The 21,638-nt window shown below is 40.4% G+C and overlaps 1 protein-coding gene and 1 long non-coding RNA gene across 2 annotated transcripts in view; one reads left to right on the plus strand and one right to left on the minus strand.

The window, feature by feature from the left end:
* lsamp (limbic system associated membrane protein) overlaps positions 1-21,638 on the minus strand; it is a 202,328-nt gene that overhangs the window by 46,550 nt on the left and 134,140 nt on the right. The gene's annotated exons all lie outside the window — the stretch shown is intronic.
* On the plus strand, positions 5,449-10,078 carry LOC137185783 (uncharacterized). The gene is made up of 3 exons (XR_010928908.1): positions 5,449-5,669; positions 8,568-8,649; positions 9,109-10,078. It is a non-coding gene; the product is annotated as an uncharacterized lncRNA (long non-coding RNA).

A 21,638-nucleotide genomic window follows, 5' to 3' on the forward strand; every position in this document is an offset into this window, starting at 1 on the left:
TGCAGCCCCCATTACACTTGAAATGAAAAACAGGATAACAGGATAACATTTAACCTTCCTGTTCGTGCCATTTTGTCATAGAAATTGTTTAAAATTGTTTGTTGGATTTATTATTACCCCATCCCCTCAGGCCTACATGTATTTTTTGGTTTGTTTGCAAATAGTTTTTATTTTGTTTTATTTTATCTGAGAATATGTTGGCCTAAAGCTGAGGGAAATTCTTTGTGTTTAGGAGTTATTTTATTTGAAATAGCCTACTTTTCAATAAAAAAGATTATAAATCTACATGCCTTGAAGATGTCATTGTTTCTACAGCCTGCCTATCAACTGTTTTAAGATCAATAATAAACACATTGTAAACACAATGTATTTTGTTGCTTAATTTGGAGGACTTGTAGATATTCTAGTTCCCTAAACCTGAACATACAGAGGTTACCATGTGCAGATATTGCAGAAAATAAAAATTGTAATTGGCATCATACATGCATACACATGACTGTATACAATGAACGATGGTCAATCCCACCTGCTCTCCACATCTGCTTGTACCTCATTTACATCAAAACATGTGTGCATAATGTGAAAGACCACCATAGTCTAAATATAGGACAATTCATTGTGGGGAAAAAAGAAAAACTTCATGAAAAAAGAGGTCGAGTGAATGCTAAATGTGGTTCAGAAAAATCAAGATATTTAATTTGGCATTTTCACAACTGGCTTGTACGACTGAACAAAAGGCACAGCACGGGGGAGGGTAATTAATGCACTATGTACTCATAGTAATAATACAAGTAAACATAGTTTGACCTAAATGTTACAACCACAAAAATAAAACAGAAAACAGACAAACAAAAAAACAAAAACAAAGGCATACTCCCTGGTGTTGATGTTGAGAGTGAAACTCTGTTAACCACAGAGGAGAGTGGACCCAAACACTTAAGGGAAATTGCTGGGTACACATACACCAAACAGACGGATAAAGTGCATTTAAAGACCAGAAAATTACAAACTTGTCATAGCACTGCTTGTGCTTATCTTTGTGATGCCACAAAACCAGAAACTTAATATCTCTATTTAGTGATTTGGTTTAGTTCAGTGAGCAAAATCAAAAACATGCTGACAGCCTTGCTTGATCCATCTCAGATGCAGGCGTATTGAGCATGAAATTAGCCTTTGAACAGAAGCAGAGAAGGCAGCAGGTAATGCATGATGCAACTTTGCCCACCTGGACTCTGTCAGATTACTTTATATTCAAGCTAAACTGTTCATTACAATTCAAGGATTACTGCGCCAAACTCTATTCCACTCTTTAGGACACATAAAGGAAACAATAAACAAAAAGACAGCTTTGGGATTTGACTGGGAAATTCTTCTCACTTCGCCCCATTTCAGACTATTAGTTAAAACACAAAATACTGTGCATCTGACTTCATGGACATAAAATAGGAAACAATAACCCTGACCTTATATCTTTTTTTTATGAGCAGAGCTCAGACACAGTTAAAATTCTTTTATATAAAAGACCTTAAAGTATGGCATGGCAATAAATCTACTGTCATCAGTTCTGTGTACACCATTTTACATGTTTTGTATTTTTCCCCTGGGGCTCTTTTTGCTCCCTCTTACATTTACCCCCCACTGGCTCTCAATGTGACATTTGGAGGAGTGATGTGGCACTGAGTGTAGAAGAGGCGTGCGATTATGCTCAGCTAATTTGAAACCATTAGAAGATAATCAGGAGAAAGCACTCGCAGGTCTTTAGCTTTTAGCTTTTAGTGCTTGGAAGCTTTACTGCCAATTACCTGCTTTCTATAAAACAAGGTCAGCCCAAAACCTCCTCTCCAAAGGCCCCAAAAAGGAACATTATAACCAGGCTGTCCGCCACCGGGGTGGCTCAACTCAGAGATTGAATAACGTAACCTTAAACAAGCACCTGCTGTGCCTTGCCCACTCATGATGCCAATGTGTGTTCATACTCGAGTGCGCATGAATGTGGTTTTTGCCTTTTCCTGCATGCATCTCCACATTGGCACCTTGACCGAGCAAGGCAATCTGTTCTTGCGGAAACTAAGAGAGTGACAGTCAGGGGATCTCCACTATTCAATGGTTGAAAAGAGGAGACTATTAACCTCTTCTCTAGAGTTAGCCATTTGAGGTCAAAGGAAGAGGAGAGGCATGCACATCCACGCTAAAACAGAAATCTTTGATATCTCTTTCACAAAATTTGCTCCCTTACACATAATATGGCTTACCGAAAGACTTTTGAAAGAGTAAAAAGGGCTGAAGGAAAGAAGAGCTAAAAAAGGAGAGAAGGAGCAAAATGTAATCGTCTTACTACAACTCTAAATGTCTGCAATGTGCCACTGTTGATAAAGAGTTTCTCTTTAGATTGATACTAAACCTTGTGGCTGAGTCGTTGGTTATACTCTTACTACTGAGTGATACACACACACACCTGTATGCATACACACAAGTACAGTTACAAACACACATTTTGTTTTCTGTAGCTTAGACAGTATGTCCCCATACAGTGTAACTCATTGTTCATATCCACCGTTGATCCCTTCAATTATTCATGTTGACAGTGTTACTCAATATAATGACAAGCTACATCTGCATTGCATGAGCTGCACACGCACACACTTGAACACACATTTTGCCTGTTCCATCACGTCACCTCATGCAAAATATAAAGGAGCACCAATCTCGTTTGATCTGAGACCTCAGGGTGTGTTTTCTGCAGGGACACACACGCACGCACACACACACACACACACACACACAAATTTTTCTCTGCCTGGCACAGCAGAATTGAAAGAGAATGCATAGGTCTGAGAAGTGGGCTGACGCTGCTGTTATGCTGCAGGAGATGAAGCACAAGTGGCCCGGCAATGCCAGTGGGCCCGTCCTCCCCCTACGCTCTCCTTGTGAAAAAAAAAAAAAAAACAGATGAGGAGAGAGAAGAAGAGAAAGTAGATGAGAGAGGTGATGACAGAGGAGAAGGCACCACCTCTCCCCCATCCAAACCATAGCCATCAGCAGCGGCAGCGCGTTAAAAACCCAAGATGCCTGTGAAACTTTCAAAGGAAGTGCCAGATATGAGACAGATGCAATGGCCTGCTGGAGGCACCGATGGAAGCGAAGGAGGAAAACGGAGCTTTCTCTGTGTTTTTCTGAAGGAGGAGGATTTTCTGCATTTGAGACCCATCACATTTCCATCCATTCCTAATATCTAGACCTCGCTCTATTAGGGGACACCGAGGTGATTAATTAAGGAGATGGTTTTTCTGTGTTGAGATGTGTTTTTCCAATGAGGGTCCTGCAAGGGCAGCAACTCATAAATCACATGAACATTTAATTGGTGTTTGCGCTAAAAAAGGGAAAACAACCGAGGTGTAAGGTAGAAAGGTGCAGTAACAGTTTCTGCTAACAAGCTCTACACATGCAGCCAGGGCGGGTCAGAGAAGATGAAATGCTACAGATAGTATTTTTTTCATTAAACCAAATAATGGCAGCTCTAGCCCCTGTGAAAAATATCTATGTTTATATATTCCATATAAGCTGTAATTCTTATCTTGGCCTGACGGAGGTACCTCCGTAAATCCTTTGCCTCCTCAGAAGCAATAGCTTTGTGCTTTAAGCTTGGCATTCACAAAAGTGTGGAGGGCTTGCCAAAAAGGCAAAGCAGATTTTGCATTCAAGCCATCAGATGATTTAGAGGCTTACGATATCATACTGCTCATGATAATGAGAAAAAACAAAGATGGCTAGACAAGCTAAATCCAAGGTTAGGGAATCTTGGCTGAAATGGCGGCCTATCTCTCCACAAGTTCCATTTCTTTGGCTGTTTAATACCACTTCCTGCCCTTTGCTCTTCCACTTCCAAATACCATTCCTCATTATGCCACTTTGTCCAGACAAACCCAGACAGGGTTATTGAAGATCAAAGCCCTCCCCCAACCCCTAAGCCTATGCAGCTCAGTTTAGATGCCTTTTACACCCCACCACTTCCCATTTTCTCCCAAATGTGAAACCACCATCACCTCCTCTTTCTTATTCCAAAGCCATTTTGTCCAATACAGCTGGTTCAGCGAAACTTTGGTTCCTGACAGAGTCAAGGGTGTTGTGCAAATCGTTTTTCCCTTCCCATGTTTCACTCATTGCTGTTTCAGCTAGTTTGCTATTTTTCATAATTAATTAAGTTTTACCTATCAATAATTTAATTATTAATAATGAAGTTTTTTTTAAAGCTTCAAACTGACTAAATTACATTCAGAATCAAAGTTTTTAAATCAATATGAGCTGTGGTGGTTTGACTGAACACATGACTATTTTACAAATGATTTTGAATCTTTTCCATAAAAACAATCAGTCATAGTTGTCTATCTATACTTAACAGAGGTACATATTTTCTCTGGTACAAAGACAGTATCTTGTGGATTAATTAATTAATTAGTTCAAAGCAACAACATACTGTCTTTTTTACTTGAGCATTATCGCTTACAGCTGGTAGCGATAATTCTCCACACCAGGAGTCCATCAAGCCTCATCAGCACCCACATAAGGAGGCTTGATGGGCTTCTAACAGACAGAGGCAGGTCAGTTTAGATTTCACCTCAAACCACAGCTCACACCTCTTTGTCTACTCATTGTTCCTAGATGGAGAGGTGGGAGGTGCAGTGCACCTCCGCAGAGTTGTACAGAGGTGTGGGGTGGGGTGGGGGTGTGAGCGTGTTTATTTGTAACTGCCATGACACAATCAGATAATAACATTTTATTTCTCTCCTTCACCTGCTTTCTTGCTACCACTGCTCACTCTCAAGCTTGCTCGACCACTGCTTCTCTCTCTCTTGCTGGTGCTCTAAACTCGCTCACGCATTCTGTCTCTTTCTCTTGTGTTTTTCAGGAAGCCATCAGTAAGCAAGCCTAACTTTACTTTTAATGTTATCATACCAAGAGTAATGTCCTCCCCTCTTCCTAGTAACATCTTTGTCCATGGGCCATCCACCAACTAAGGTACTATCTGTATGGCAGAAAATTCACTCTTACTGATCATGCTCCCTTACAGTGGACTACCAGCTGCAGGTCCAGCATCAGTCGAGGGCACCATGGGAAAGTGGATGGCTTGACAAGGATGCATGCTCTCTGGTCAGGCCTAGTTTGTTCTCCTCCTTCTCCCCATCCTCTTTGTTCTGCTCACTCTGCCTTGTCCTCTGGACTCTCACCCACAGGTGCATACTTGGGGGGGTGGGTGTGATGAGGAGATACAAGCACTGTCAGCCCTCCAGCACCAAGGGCAGAGATTCACCTGGTCAGCATTGCATCTACAACCATGTTAGCACCATGGCTAGAAGCACACAGCAGAGGGCGGGGAGGAATGGGCAGCATGGCAATTATCACCTACAGCTGGTAGCCAATTCCCCACACCAGGAGCTCATCAAGCCTTATCAGCACCCACATAAGGAGAGACGTCTTACAGCCAGAGGCAGGTTAGTTTAGAACTCACCCCAAACCACAGCTCACACCTACACTCTTTGTTCCTAGACAGAGAAGACCGAGGTGCCTCACTAACCCTGACGACCACTATGACGGCAACATCTCTTCACTGCTGCCTGGACTGGCTGCCCCTCTCCCCCACACGGACTCCCTTGGGATTCACCACAGTCCAGGTAACCATACCTACCCCTTCCCCCCCAGCTCACCACTCTCTCCCCTAACCTTTGTCTCCAGTAAAGCACTGCTCTGGGGGACGTGTTTGCACCTTTCTACTGCATCTGTGTTGTTTAACCCCAACGGCATTTCCCCATGCCACAGCATCTCATAATGGGGAGAGTGGGTGTGCATGTTTATGTGGATGCACTGCCGTTTGTGTGTGTGTGTGTGTGTGTGTGTGTGAGAGAGAGAGAGAGAGAGAGAGAGCTAACCTAACTCAATGAGCTAAATAGGACTTAAATGGATAAGAACCCAACAGTCCATTTTATGGATGTACCTGCAGCTCTCTGTGATGTGATACTGCAATAACCAGCTTACAGCAATCCTTACTCCTGATCCACATAACACAGTAAGCACTTTAACAGTTTAGTGCCTGTGTGAGCATTATACAACAGTACATTCATGACATAGCACAAGCCCAATGGAGGCTGTCACAGGGAATTTCATGAGTTGGTTGATTTCCTTCCTCAGTAAGGCCAAGTGCTAAAGGCAAAATGCTTGTTGGTAAATAGCACCACAGCAAGGTAAAATGATACAGACCAAAGCACATATGGTTTAATCAGAATTGATTGGATCAGGTTTCAAGTCTTTTGTGACAGAGAGAAAGGCAGGTTGTGATTTCTTGACTAAGTTAAAAATGTTCAACAAGAAGCCACACATCCCCTGTTTCCAGCTTCTACATTAGGAATAGCTGATTATCTCTGTTTTATATAATTGCAAATTATTAAAACATATTTAGGTTTTAGATATGCAGTTGGACAAAACAAGCAATTTGAAGAGGCCACCTAGGGATCTGTGAAATTGTGATGAACATTTTTCACCATTTCCTGATGTTTTAGCACCTACATGAACAAGTAACAGATTCTGTGACAGTGTTACTAACCATGAGTTTCAGCCCTATAGTGTATGAAAATCTAGGAGCTTATTAAACAACTGATAAACTGTAAAGGATGAGCAAAAGGGGTCATATTGATTGATTGATTAATCTATACCGAAGATATAGTTTGCACAACTTTCAGTGTGTCATTGGCTCAGAAATGTGAAATGTAAAAATGAAGCACTGCCACTGTGTTTGTGTTGATTGGGTTCCAGATCTGTAGACTCTCAACTAGCTTGTTGGTTCTCGCTGTGTGAAGAGCTGTGAACAGCTGGTAGAGTGGAGAGCACCTGACACACTCAGCTGGAGACCACCCCATAGTGCTACACACACACATACACAGACACACACACAGCCTCTGACTGGGCTCACAGCTGCTGTTGCTGCTGCTGCTATGCTGGTTGATGGGAGGGGTGTGTTCGCCATCGCGCTTTCTCTCCTGCGTCTCTGTGGGTGTCACTCTTGCTGCCTTTCAACTTCCTCTTTTATCAACTCTTTTTCTCTATCTTGCAAATGTGCACACTTGGATGAAAATGTTCATTTAGTACAAATACGGTACATACAGACAACCTCCGCCCCTCTGTGTCTCTCATCCGTCCTACCTTGCATTTCTTCTATTCTTTTTCTCTTTGTCTGCTGCCATTAAGTCTCCTCCACTCTTGCCTCATCACTGTCACTCTTTTTCTATCTCCTCGTGTCTTTCTTTCTTTACTTTTCTGTTTCTGTGCTTTGCCTTGAGCAGCAGTCTAATGAGCAAGTGGCTGGTGTTGGGAGAGTGTTTTCTAGCTCAGAGGAGAGATAACAAGCCCATATGTTATTTACCACAGTGGCCACTGCAGAAGCCGACCAGTGCCAACTCTCAAAGACCCTCCCAGGGAAAAATATTTCCCATCAAATCCGTAGCTGCGCCATCAAAGTGCCGGGAAGAGGCACACACTCGACAACACTCTTCTGTAGCTGTGAGACGCCTATGCATTAGAGAGGAGCATATTGTAATGAAGAGTCATAAATATTTTTCCTCCATAAGTGATAAGCATTTTTTTTCCTCATTAGTGAGATGTATTTAGTGTCTCCGAGGGCCTCCGTTTTGATTACAGTGCATGTGTATGCTTCTAAATGAAACTATCTATATCAAGATAGAAGCTTTAATCACTTTATAGAAAGTAACTTTAAATCTATTCTGACATCATGTATAGTTAGGCAGTAACATTTCTGGGAGGTCTTTATACGACTTTTCACATCATTCGTGATGAAATACTTACGTGGTACAATTCGGTACCTTGCCACTTATTAAAAACAGCCAGCATCAGTTTTCACCTTCCTAAGCTTGTCCCTTCCCCAGCATTTTGAAAAGCAGTCTTCCATCAAAAAGACATCCAACAAGACATATGCTGCATCACGAGAAGTGTTGAGCACTCTCCTGCCACAGAGAAGACTTGGTATGTAAAGCACTGCATCAGCGTTGGTTACCATATGGTCTAACTGAATAACATGCCAGACATCTGGTGGGTCAGTGGGCGCAGAGAGAAGGAGCAGCCAAGTACACTCACTAGAAAACACTGAGGATGTGCATAAGTATGTAATCCATGCAAAGCACATGACACGTCAGCCAATGAATTTTGAATCTCTCTGAAATACCCCTGACATACAGTAAACAATGGCTATAAAACGGTTTCATACATTCTTTCTCTCAGTTTAAACTGATCCTTAAATAGAGAATGCATCCTATTATCAGAGGGCCTATACTTCTTTTTCTGATTGCTTACAATACGGAGAAGTAAAGGAACAGTAGGAAGTATTTGGAATCCACATGGGCCCAAGCAGTGCTGAGCTTCATACAATCGAGCCATCAGAAAGCCTCTGAAATCAGATATCTCTCAGCTCGCGTCTGAAGTGCAGCCTTGTGCCACCGACACACACCGAGTGCACACAAAACAAAGAATATTCTTCCTCATGCTGTTTTCTCTCCCCCTTCAAGGGCCTATGGAGTTAAGTGGAAGCCATTCACAGACCAGAGCCGTCACACACTGGTCTCATCAAGTCCAAATTAGCAATTTCTGGTAATATTTTGCCCTTTCTTCTCAGTATTATGTCTCTGAGTAGCACCTCCACATGTTTGCCTCTCTCCAGCCCATGGTGATAAAAGCAGGATCAAGGTCTAGCGGTGGGATTGACCTGAACACAGGCACGGCTGAGTGGTATAAAGTTCACACACAAAAACATGCACACACACACACAGCAGATGACCCTGAGTAATGTGGGGCAGAGACATTGAGGAGAAGGTGACAGCATTCTATTAAACCACAGCAGGGCGAGATGTTAAAAACAGTCTTAACAGGCAGTCACAAGCTCATATATTTACCTATACAGGGCCACACACTCACTATGACATGTTGTGACACACCGCGCCACACACTGACACAACCTCTACCACTGTTTTGCACACCCAACTTCATCTTTTCCCCTTCAGAGAAGCAGGTGAGGTCAGGTTTAACTGTGCCACTCAATCTCACTTCCAGAAGCATCCACCAGTGTGAGGAGCACCGTGCCAAAGGGCTGTCCATCTATCTGACAGGCCCGGGTCACATAGAGGATGGAAAAAGATGGAGGGAAAGGATACTGGCAGGTTCTAAGCAAGTAATGGGTATGCGTACGAAGAGCAGAGGCAATGGAGAAAGAAATAGTGGTGCTCTATATCGGAGATAAGACCGGGGAGACGCTGGCCAGAACCGATGGCCACTGGCTCGCCTGGTTAGTCTGTGAAATATGACTGCAATGGTTCACCTGCAGCCTCTGTCAATACCCCTGCTGTCATGTATGTCCATGGGATGGCCCCATTTAAATGCATGAGAGCACCTCTTGCAGCCAGCATAAAGAAGATTAAAGGAGACTGCAGTTTCATTTTTTTTATTTTTCAGACATTCAGTCTAAGCAACATAAGCTCAGCAGCCCAGGGAGAAAAAGGGAGATGGTAAATTGTTGCTTTCATTAAAACTTCAAGGAGTCAGTTTCATTATGAAGGTTCAAAGGCAATGGAAAATGTGTGTGGCTGCATTCTCCCACTCTCTCTCTGCCTCACTTTCCCCTGCTTCATCCAACTGGATGGCTACATGGAATAATGGGCAATGTGACGACTACATGTAATCTTGTCCCTGGAGGGCTGGCGTATATGGATGTGACTGGTCTGCTGTCATGCTCACGGCAAGCATAATGAGGCAAGACAGAGCTTACTGCTGGCCTTCACACAAGCCAGTGCTTCTGCAGGGTTTACTGTGGGCTTTGCTTTTCAAGTGCTCGAGTCCTGGACTTCGATTTCCTCCTAATATCCTGAATGTTTACAGGCTAAAAAAGGGCAATGTGTGTGTTTTCAGAGATGGGTAAATCAACTGTGTAGTAATGCATTTAAAGCTGCACTGATCAATATTTTTATATTAACAATGATTCCGTTGACTAAGTGTAATGTGAAAGGTGTTGCGTGTTGTAATAAATCCACAGAATTTTCATCTGACTCTGCAGTTCCCTTCAGCTCTACAGGTAATTTTAGCTTCTCACCTCATTGTCTAAGTTTTATGGCCTATGACTTTACTGTTTTTTTTCAGTCTCACACCTCTCAGTAGCGTAATATTATCTAGATGCAAGAAAATACACTACTCTACCATCCAAGCACCCAACTGCAGTAAACACAGTGAAGCATTTCATACTTAAGGACAACAAATATTGAACTTAAAATCAGTCATGTGGCCAGACATATGATGCCAAATGAATGCTAAGGTTGCATTTTAGCTGCTGGATGTAAAAATTGAAAGGTGTTCGCTAAAACTTTTCTGAGTAGATAGAGTGAGGAGTCAGAGATACGGCTACACAACCACAGCTCTGAACCAAATTCTGAAATCACTTCAACTGCCAAAAAATCTTTCCAAGTACTCTTGAAAACACTGTCAGGAATCTCTACATTGCATTAGCGGCCTGCAAAACGTGCAATGCACAATTGCCGTTGAAACAAATTGTAGCAAATTAATCTGTATCGTTTATTTATCAGATGGATTATGGAGTATCTAGAGGTGTCTAGACAACTATCAGATCAGTTGAAAGGGATATATAAGCACCTCAAATCAAACCACATGACTAATATGGTACTGTACATGGTATCAAGTGGTGTATAAAAAAACACTTGGACATTGAATAGAAACTAAATTGTGTTCCAGGCTTCAAGTGCCATGCTCCATGCACTCTTTAGCTGTTGGACAGTGCTTGACAAGGAAAAGCTTTGCCTTCATTGAGAGGCTGCTAACGGCTGCTGGATGGAGCTTGGTGAGAAAGAAATGTTGTTGATGTGTTTGCTTTTTTTCCCATTGGTGAGCGCAGGCTTCATTGATCTTTCCTAATATGCTTTTTTCACGAAGGTAAGGAGGGAACATCCAGCAAAAAGAATGTAGTCTGAACTCCATGGCTGGCGGCAATACAAGCAATAATGTGTATGTGGGTGTGATCATAGTGCTGTAGCAGTAGAGCCAGACAGACTGCCGATATCTAGAATTAATGATAGCCATACTTAATCTGCACTATCCTCTGCATCTCTTTCAATTACTCTGCCTTTCCCAGACTTTCTATCTCTCCTCTTGTCCTTATTACCCCATGGTAAGTGTGAGAGGAGGTAACAAAACACCTCAGCAACAGCACAGATAAGGGGTGGTCTAGGACGCAGAAGTGTAAGGCGTGCGCAGGGGTAGAATGAAAGAGGAAGGAGGAGTCGAGATGGGAAGAAGTGGAGAGGAGGATAGTGGATAGATGGCTTCACAGGCATTGCTGAAAGGTTCTGATTGTCCCATGATAATTCTTAAAAGGTCAGTCCTCCTCCTTGCCTAGACTGTAGAGTAGAAGATATGCGCAAACACAAAGACACACATATGTGTGCACAAACACACCTGCCCCCTCCTGCTAGGGTGCTCTTCAGAGTGACATGGCTGCCTTTCGAGAGGTCTGCGGATTAGCTCCTTAAATACCACAGCACTGTGATACAAGGGTGAAAAATTGAAAGGGAGATGGATAAGTGTGGAAGAGGAGGCATTTGATGGTTCCTATCTTTTAGTCAGAAATTCAGTGATGCCTAGGGATAAAGGTTGTTTCCTGTGGCTGAGTTAGAGTCAGTAATAAAGTTAGGGCTCATGCTGTTAAAAACAAGGGTAGGATCACTTGCCAGATACCCATTAATGGTTAAAACAACCAATATGCTGGAGGGGAATGTAGTAAAAATGAGCTCTAAAATGAGTTATAAAAAACTATAACATCGCACCAGGCTATAACTGTAATTGTCTGATTTTGTGCCGTGGCCAAAACGACACACACAACATCCTGTTGTTGCATTCATTTTGTCATTTCACTGTGCTCCAGAGCAAGAGCCTGCAGTACATTAACATGTGTCACTTCTCAATGGACACAACATATTGAAATGGGGTCACAGCAGCCAGAGAACAGCTGCTTACGGGACTATTCACTTTGTCTGCTACTTTATAGTCACTCTGTTTCTGTGACATTTATGAATGGATAATGCCATCTGTCTTGGAGGGAAAGCTGCTCGCAAGGAAGGTTTGCATGATAACTTGTAGATTTAAGAGCTAATCCAGATTGCCTAGCCAGACTGGTTCTAGCCATAAACCCAACAGAAATAAGACTTATGATGTTTATATTGAAAAATAAGCAAGAATATACAGTCCAGTGAATATGACATGTTGTTTTATCCATGCTGCACTGTGTTCCCAAATGAAACCAAGAAAGTTTAAAAAAGAGAATTGTTTGACAGGTTGAATTTCAATTTTTATATTAATGATGCTACTTTCATAAAGGTCAATAAATATTAAGTGCTGACTTTAATTCAAAAGCCACAGCATCAGATCAATGCTGATTTGAATCAGCTGATAAAGCACTGTCATCATCTGAGTGAAAGAAAGAAAGAAAGAAAGAAAGAAAGAAAGGGGGAAAAAAGAAGAAGAAATAGAACCAACAAAGGAGCCTATTGCAATGGGAGACCAACACATGATCAATACTATTGACAGGCTTGAAGGAACACTGGCATCTGGCAAACAACCAACACACACTCTTGTATAATTGATTGCACAGGTTAGTACACAGAGAGAGCGGGATGCATATATGCACATAGACACACATGCATTCATTTTATGACCACTAGCAGTAGGACACTGTATGTCAAAATCCATCCATCTATTATGAATCCTTCAGCTTGGGATGCACGAAGCAACCAAATGACTTCAATTTACTGGTTGCTAGTGATTAGGCTAGTGATTTAAGTCACTGCAAGCTGATTCAATCACTGGCTGTGGTTGCTATTATTTTCTGAACTGGTGAAATTGTCATGTCAAATGAATACTGACTGTTGGATACAGTAGTGGAAATGAGAGTTCAACAAGCTATAGTATTTCTGATTGGGGTCAGCAGTCTGCAGGCTGGTTGTCAGTTACAGTAAGGGCTAAATGGTCTAAAAGTTCTACTCCTGTGGGATGAGTACTATAAGAGGACCTCATGAGATGAATGAATCACTCCCCAGCCTCTGCATTTTATGAAGCTAATTAGCATAGAATATTGAGATTTGCTGAATTTGCTGAAACACTGCTGCTACGGATAGGGCAAGGAAATTATTGAAGTGAGGATTGGGGACTACATCCCACCAGCTTTGGTGCTAACTGGCAAATGTTAGCATGCTAACATGCTAAACTTAGATAGTGAACAACCTCATACCTGCTGAATATAAGAACATTATCATTCCAATTATGAGCATGTTAATGATCATGATACATTTTAGCCCAAAGCACTCAGCCTCACAGAGCTGCTAGAAAGACTGCAGCACTTTAGTCTTGTTTAAAAAATGGAGGCCCTTCCCATCTTAACAGTACTTATATTCTGACTGTGCACGCTCTTTGAAAAAGTTAAAAAAAAAAAAAAAAACACCTCTCACCCTTATTTCTCAAAACAGTAGTGAGATAAAGAAAAGTCACAAAGCCTATAGAGTACCCATTACTTTTGGCCACAGGCACATAGCACAGAGAGGCTTTCTGATAATGTTCAGACTCTATATTTTTCAATACTGTCTACATTTTTTATCACAAAAGAAGGGACAAAACTACAGGAACAAGAAAAATAAATTGCAGGTAGTTTGACTCACATTACATTATTTTTTATCAGAGGATCTCTGTCTTCACCAAAATGCAGTATATAACTCACCAATTACAGACACAGCAAACTTGATTTTATATTGTCAAATTTTCTAATGCATCTGTATTACACCAAATGATTGCTGATATGAACTATGATATTCAATAACACCGACCTACAAAAGAGGGTTCATTATCCATGTATATTCTTACATGATTTGTGCTGCTTTATTACCCTTTATACTGTGTTGTTTCTCGCTTGTTCACTTGCTCCAATCTCATTTTGTTTCAGAGCCTGCTGTTTAATATAATGATGTTTGTATTTTAATAGTGTCTGTTATATCCCATTACATTTAACAATTGCTAGTTCATGTGTGTCAGTAAGAATTTGTAGTGACTGGCCTGATGTTTAAAAAGAAAAGATGAAAAAAAATACTGAATATAGAAAACATGATTAATATGAACATATAACATATATAGCTATTGCAGATCATCAGATGCCCCCAAGTTACATTAGTCCTATGCAAATGGACCTCCAGAAAGCTTTATCTCATTCAGTATGACAATAGTTATGTGAAACGATGAAGGAATAAGCTACTCAACATTTTAATGTGCCAAATATTTTTCTTTTACATTCTGAGAAATGTATTCTTGCCGTGTGTCCTTTAGGAGTGGAACAGTATCATTAATGGCAGCCAAGCAGTTTATATGGGCTACAGACAGGATTTAACACCATGAATATCAGCATGAAAGCACAGACTGTTCCCCCTCGCTGGGATTGCTGTCAAACGCAACGTCCACAGAGTGTAAGTTGATCAAGTAGTGGAATATTTAACTTGAGCTTAATGCAAACTACAAAAATCCCATCACAGCAGCACGAGTAGTTATAATTTAAATGTGGTGATGCTTCAACCTCAGTGCGTTAAGTGTATATTATTTTTTATTACCTTCCCATAGGCTATAGAAAAGGTGAAATGGATGGATTTACTGATTAAAAGTACATTCTTCACAATTTTCAACTGTGACCATAAATCAAACAATGCTCTGAACTATAACTTTGTGATTTGGCCCAGGACCACACACACACACACACATACACACCTACAGACCCACACTCATAAACATCTCTTGACTGACTAATAGACTTGGCAAACATCAAAGTCAAACCTTCAGTCAAATCATCACAACACTGGCCTGGGCTTGCCCATCGGCTAAACTTCTATGTCTGTGTTTCATAAAAATCAAATTGGATTGGGGTGGAAAGCTTGCCATTATATTGGGATTCTTGTCATGTGCAGTGACCCTAGTGCTTGCTACCACTCGTCTGAGCCCTGCGAGTCCGCTACTTTTTCATCCACCGCAAATTTACTTTGTCTGATCATTTGTTTTCCAATTACGTCCCTGTCCCTGCTAGCAGAAAATTGTCAGCTTTGGTTATGTGAACCCGCTCTTGGGTCTGTAACCAGGGGCAATGTTTGATGCTTGGAACATTTTCATACCCATTAAAAGATGAAGGCAGGGTGAATTATTATCCCACAGAGTTGATTGGGTTTTGCGGGGGTTGGTTTAGGTTGTTGCATGTGATGGTATAGTGAAGCCTCACACAAAGCCATATTTGTATCTTCTCTTAGTAACAGACTTACACAAGATGTGGCCAAACCCACATACAGAGTAGAAAATGATTGGATAAACCTAGACCAAAGCAGAATTAAGAATTTGAAGTTAAATAAGTGATGGATTGCTCATGAAGCTTATATACTCTTGTTATTTAATCAGTATTCCACATTCAGTAGTTTCCTCACATTTGTGTTCAATATTTGACCACACTTTAAAAGTAAATAAAAATAGTATTTGTTCACAGTAACACGTTCACAGTAATTGCAAGAAACCTTTGCCTTCAGCACTGCACCACAATTTAGATGAAAGATGCTGAACTGAACCTCAAGGAGAAGATTACACCCACAGAGTGCAGAAATACAAATGATGAGCATAACAATGGCAGGAAAATTGAATAGGACTTTGAAAGCCACAGCAGAGGACAATATAGCAGGGAAAGAAAGCAACAGAATCAATGTTTGGCTATAACTGTCACATTAGCTGTGATAAACGAGGCCGCCGACAGAAACTCTGGAAGTCGACGCATGACATTCCAATGATCAAGCGCTGAATAATCGGACACAGTGGAATCTGGGAAGGAGAGACAGTTTGCTGCCATACATCCCAGAAGAGGAGCATCAATTCACAGATTGACCTTTAAAAACGGAATTAATGGATAATATCTTCAGTTCATAGCACTGTGAGAAGATCTTTGGTAGCCTATTGTCTGCCGCGAAATTACACTATGGTGCATCTCCTCCACTTAAAGCCTCTAGTATTTATCAATCAACTGTGGTGAAATGTAAGCCATTAGAACATTAGATTTGCCACTGCACTTTACATATACAGCACTCTGTTGGGCTTCAGCGTGTTGTCTCGGGATAACGGACAGATGACAGTTGAAGGATTCATAGCTGAAAACAAAGCATACAAAGCCACAAACCCCACAAACATATAAACAAATAAACTACAGGAGAACCCATTTTTGAGCACTCTGGTATTGCATTCATGTCTGTCAGGCAGCCTGTTTCTGACAGGTTAAGAGCAATTTCTGTCAACTAACTGTGGCTTTGGAAATTGAGACTACAGAGACTTGGCAATGGCATTCTGATGGATAATGAGCTCTCTCTTGTTGGCCTTGATGCACAGCACACTGTTTTTATTGTTCTTATTCTTTCATGATCCAGTGAGGTTACTATTAATCCAGAATTTCAGTTGTATAAAGAAGAACTAAAAAGGCCAAGTACTCTGACAGTAAAACAAACAAAAAAAGCCATAAGCCAGCAGCTGCTATAACACAGAGAAGTAAGAAGATCAGTTAAGATGAAGACATTTAAGATGTTCAATTTTTTCACATTGTAGTACTCAAATAAGGTAAAGCAAGTTTATACAGTATGTATGGCACCTTTCAACAAGTTAATTTAAAGTGCTCTACATAGAATATAGAAAGGCAAAGCAAAAGAAATCTAAAATGTAATAAAACTGAAGAAAAAGAAGGGAAAACATATATAATGCAGTGAGAGATATGAATCTCCAAATTTATTAAGCAGCTCGTAGTTTGATCTAAATATGTGGTGTATGAAAACTGAAAGCTGCTTCTGCATGTTAAGTTTCGACTAGGGGAACAGTAAGCACACCTGTCCCCCAGATAACTTGAGAGATAACATAGCAGCAGATCAGAGACTGGCCCTAAACCTTTCAGTACTTAATAAATCAATAGTAGTACTTTAAAATCAATATTTTGACACATGGGAAGCTAATGAAAAGATCTGAGGACTGGAGTGATGTGTTTTACTTTCTTAGTTTTAGTGAGGACTCAAGCAGCGGAGTTCTGAATCAACTGCAGCTGTTTGATCAACTTTTTGGAGAGACCTGTAAAGACACCATTACAGTAGTCAAGTCTGCTGAAGATAAAAGCATGTAAAAGAAAGTTTTTCAAAGTCTTTTAAATACATAAGTCCTTTCAAGTCATACAGTATGCCCTTACATAAGCAATGTTTTCTAAGGTGATAATGGGCTGGTTTTGTAATTGTCTTAGTGTGGATGTTAAAATATAGGGGCCAAGGTGAACAATTAATGGTCCTTCTTTGGTACCAAAACCAATTATTTCTGTTTCATCTTTACTTAAACCTGCCTCCACCAACTCCTGAGGGAAATATCTGGCTCTATACTTGTCAAATGCTCCACCATGTTCACCAGCTAGTCAGTAACTTTGTGAGTCTGCTGTTTGGTACTAGGCAGGTAGTGTACAGTGGGCTTTTAGAAAATTTTCGCTGAATAAAACTGCCTTCTGCAGCCAAAAACAACACTATGAGAGCAGTGAGAGTGGACTAAAACAGTAAAGTCATGGGCCAGAAAACCAAAACCTTGATGTGAAAGACGCTATAAATCTTTGCAGAGCTGGGGGGAACAGCAGAGTTAGATGATAACAGCCATGTCTCTCTTGAAAAAGAGATTTTAATCTCAATGAGACTTTTTACCTGCAGGATAGAAGAATAATTCTCTGTGGGTTTATCACTATGAGTGACTCCTTTCACTTACACATTGATCCAATGTTAAAAAGAAAAAAGAAAAAAAAGATCATAGCTGCTTTAACGAGAGGACATTTTGGCACATCCGATCACTGATTTGTTGGATGCACCACAGTCACTTGGTGATATTGTTGTATGTAAGTCTGTGTGTCGTCTGCATAATTATGTTAAACTGTTTTTTTCTTAAGTACTGTGAAATGTTGGATCATTTGAGCATTTATTTAAATGAAGTCATGGAGCTGTTAACAACTCATAGACATCTGAAATGTGACCCCGACTACACACTGCTTTTTGTAAGACGTCAAAAGCCAAAAAGATTGGAAACCACTGATTTCATCTTTAGCAATGTGTTGTATTTTAGAAGCTTGTTATATTATCCATTGTGTCAAATCTTCATCTGAATAGTAACTAAAGCTGTCAGATAAATGTAGTGGAGTAGAAACTACGATATTTCCCTCTGAAATGTAGTGGAGTGGAAGTGTAAAGTAGCATCAAATGGAAATACTCAAGTAAGTACTTCAAAATTTTACTTAAGTACAGTACTTGAGTAAATGTACTTAGTTACTTTCCACTGCTGGTTGGTATGTGAAGAAAATCACCTGAACAAGTTTCAATGCTTCTGAAAGACACAAACCCACATGCATTATACTGTATAGTGTGGAAGCCAATCCACGTCCACAATGCAACTTACACAAGTGTGATATGGAAACTTGAAGCCTCCAGTGCACATACACTAAGCATGGCAGTGAAGTAGGAGACATGTTGTATCCAACAGTTAAACTTCTGGAAATGAAATATATTTGCATATTTATAGACTCTGGAATTTTTAATGAGGGAGAAAGAGTAGATGTAATTTTAAGTATTTTAACAAGATGACTTTTTTGTGGAAAACCATATCAGAGTCAAATTATCATTCAAAGTAAAGTATTTTATATACATCTTCAAATATGTCTGAGGGGGATCTTAAAAAAACCAAACGAATAAAAAGAAAACATAAATTCCATTTGCTTAGGATCTTTGTATAGAACATTTACTCTGCACTCATCACTGAGGATGGAAACCAGTCGTTCGGCACAATCTATACAATCCCTTTGAGAGATTAGATTGTGTTGCTTATTCTTAACTTGAACAAACTCCCTCTGACAGACATGCCCTTCTTTCATCTCGCTTACTTTGTGGGTACTTTAGTCACTAAGACAGTGAGGGATTTGTGGACCCTCATCCCCCGGCACCCTCTTGTTTCAACACCCCTAAACCCGCCAGACATAAATATGAGTTGGAAGCGCCTTTGCCAGCACAACAGACTGAGGCTAGTTTGAGACACTGTCACTGGCCATCCACATCGCAGACTCTTCCCGGTGCCGCCATTGTCCCACCAATTATGATTGAGGCAACATAGAAGAATGTCATGATGTTCAGACTCCCTCTGAGGCCTCGAAGATGCCATTCCCCAAAAAGACCTGACCGGCCTCGCCTTGTGCATCTTAAACAGCTGGGAACATGGTTTAATAGAAACATTATAGAGAATACATATGTTTTAGGAAGAACCAGTCAAGATCAAGCTATCCGATCAAGAATGTCTGGTTGTAGTTTTTTGATGGAGGCAGAAGTTTACGCTAATTCTCACTCAAGTAGGAATTGTAGCTGCTGCTCTGGCTGCATATTCCATTGCACGGAGAGGGACTATCACTGCCTCTCCCAAGGCACGAACAGCTGCATGCTCTATGACAAGAGCCGGGACTGCAGTTATTATTTCTATGCTACAACATGTTGCTAAGGGCATTAAGCTGACATTTCGGTTCAGATGGATACTGCTGATACGGATCTTCCTCGCGTGCTTGCTCTTTTTCGCATTTATTTCCCGTGCGATCTGTGAAGCATTCACTGTGCTGACTGCCAGGGGCAATGCTACACTCATAACCGAGGACATTGTCAGACATCACAAAGTGAGAAGCTGAGCACAGAAGACGACCGTTAAATGGGCCTACCCACTGAGGTCAGGTCCCACAATTCACTCAGCGCCCCGGTCTCAATCAATGTGACCTTTCATGGGGTCTCTAACTGGCTATGGGGCTCCAACCTTGTCAGGAGGGCAGCAGTGAAGCGCCGGGTTAGCAGGCCAGTGTGTTACATTGGGTTTTCTCTGGGTACTCCGGTTTCTACCAAAATCATGCAGCTAACTGGTCATTATCAAATAAATACTGAATAACCAAAACACTTGAAGTAATGATTTTATTTGAAGTTGCCTATTTCAAACTGTATAGCATTTTCCTGTGGTTGAAACACTTATTTCATGTCATCTACAATACAATGTATTTAACCAGGGCTCCTCTATACGGGTAGACAAGGCAGGTAGCCTAATAAATAAATCATGAGGCTCTTATCAATTGAGGTGAAATGTTGCTTTAGTAATGCATATTCCCCAAACAAATTTTCAATCATTCAAATTACAGCAAACCTGTTTCAATGAGGACCTTTGGAACCCGCCAGTTACCAGTTTTTAACTGCAAGGTTATATGGTACACAAAAAAATCATCCACTACAACAATAAGATTCTCAAAAGATGACACCAGCTATAATAAGTTCCACTCAAATTCCAAGCAAACCTCATAAGAAGAAGTTTGTATGAGCATTAAATTTTTTTATTTTTTATTAATTAGACCTTTATTTAACCAGGTGAATCCTGTTGAGATTACAAGATCTCTTTTTCAAGGGAGCCCTGGCCAAGATAGCAGCAATACAGTGTTTCAAACAACAAACAAGAAAACAATTAAAACACACATAAAACAAAACATACAGTAGCAGCTCACACAATCATACACATAAAAAAACCGACAGGAGGAAACAGATTTAGCGAAAGAAGCAGTTTTAACAGTTTTAAATGCCCTAATCGGGATCAGGTCATCCAGCTGCAAGTCTGTCTGCAAGTGGTTCAAGGCTGCAAATGTGAAGAAATATTCTCTTACAACAGATGTTTTAACATTCAAGGTGACTTCCCCTCTAATTTTCTCCAAAACTGTAAAATTACCTGAAATTTGATGTGGTCTTAGTCGAGGTTACTATTCCAATTAATTTTTTTTCTGCCTTGTGAGGAAACGTTTTTATAAGAAATTATAAAATTAAATAAAATATATACAGTATCTTGTAATAGATATTTTGACTTTAGAGGGAAAATTCCCTTTAAATTTTTCAAAAACTATGCAGTAAAATAACTTCAAATTTTATATAGCTTTAATTAAGGCCAGTTTTATTAAGATTCCATTGAAATCTTCAGCAAACCTCATAAGAAAACATTTTTATATGAGTTCACATATGAAGGAATTATCTCTTAGTTTTTGACCTTTGAGGTGACTTTCTGTTTGATTGTCTCCACAACTGTACAGTAAAGTGACTTCATATTTCATATGGTCACAGTCTGGGTCACTTTCAACAGATTTCATTTGAAATTTTCAGCAAACCTTGTAAGGAAAACTTTTATAAGAGCTTTGGTCAGGGTCAGTTTGCAGGATTCCATTGAAATTTTCAGCAAAACACAACAGTACAGTAAAGTGACTTTAAATTTTATCTTGCAGCAGACTCAGTCCAGTAGGCCTACATTGTGAGCAGAAATACACTGAGATTCTCAGCAAAGTTACATTCGAAAGGTTTTATCATATCTTCTTTAGTGATGTCATCTTTTCAAAAATACATTTTACTTATGTAATGTGTGTTGTAATTTTTTTTATTTATCTAAAATCTAAAGGAGCCTCTCATTTT

This window comes from Thunnus thynnus, chromosome 7 (assembly GCF_963924715.1).
Source record: "Thunnus thynnus chromosome 7, fThuThy2.1, whole genome shotgun sequence".
Lineage (NCBI taxonomy): Eukaryota > Metazoa > Chordata > Actinopteri > Scombriformes > Scombridae > Thunnus > Thunnus thynnus.